Source organism: Rhipicephalus sanguineus, chromosome 10 (genome assembly GCF_013339695.2).
Source record: "Rhipicephalus sanguineus isolate Rsan-2018 chromosome 10, BIME_Rsan_1.4, whole genome shotgun sequence".
In the NCBI taxonomy this organism is placed as follows: domain Eukaryota; kingdom Metazoa; phylum Arthropoda; class Arachnida; order Ixodida; family Ixodidae; genus Rhipicephalus; species Rhipicephalus sanguineus.
The window spans coordinates 4,987,696-4,988,767 of record NC_051185.1 but is presented as its reverse complement, the minus strand read 5'-3'; positions in this window follow the sequence as shown (position 1 = coordinate 4,988,767).

Genomic DNA, 1,072 nt, shown 5'->3' with positions numbered 1-1,072 from the left:
TCTGCCGCGTCTATCGTCTCGTAGGTTCGAACCAGCGCTTTCGCGAGTTGATCTGTTTGCAACAGTAGCAGAGTCCGAAAGTCAGCTTTGTCGCAATGCCAAAGTGTTATGGGGGGAAGCAAACCAGAAATTCAAAGGGGCTGCTATTGCGGCGCTGGCGGCATTGTTTTAGGGATAAGCAGTGGAAATGCACGGAGGTGTGATGGCGGCAGCTTGCAAACACTCTAGTACGGCTTAATCGCTGACAACCCTTAAAATAAGCACCTTCAGTTAACTGCTCGGTAGTGCATGTGGCCTAGCACAGTTGCATGCCTACTCCACGCATTTAATAGGCGAGAACCCAAACGCGATGCGCCACCATTCTGCCTCTTTGTATCTCTTTCATGCTGCCTCTTTGTGCGAGACTGCTAAGTGCGCCGCAAAGACGCATTGCATTCACAAACGAAACCAGCTCACCATTGCTGCGCCCGTATGCGGTCAGGAACGGAGTGGGCATCACGAACCCTTACATGACATATGCGTGCGTACAATACAGCAACAGTACATTGACGGTGTCAGCTTAGTGGCGATGTGCTGCACACAAGTAGAAACGACGGCTCACATGGCAGCAAAATGCTGCGTATCGGAAGAGATTCGGCAACGTGTGTTTCGCGCGCTTACGTACGCACACGCGCAAGGGCAAAGCCGGACGAGTCGTCGCTCTTCCCCTACAGTCTTTTGTTCCGCGTCATGGTTTCCAAACGCTCCATGCGAGAGAGCCGTATAATCTATTGCGCGCTTTGTGATATCAGCGGCCGCTGATCACGAGATTGCGAACTTGCAAGTTGCGGTTGGCACGTAGTTAAGCGGGGTCACGGCAGGGTGAAGGTGTATTTGCTAGAGCTGGTGGGCGCGCATCAAAATGCCTGATAATTGTACTGCGACGTGGCTGTGGCAATTTCACCGCTTGAGCGGAATAAAAAAGCGAATTCGTTTTTCAGATGCCCGATTTTCGGGCAATTTCGCGGTCTCTAGGGAGTCGAAAAATAGGACGAGTGACTGTAGTTTACCTAATGCAGTTGTCAAACAAACA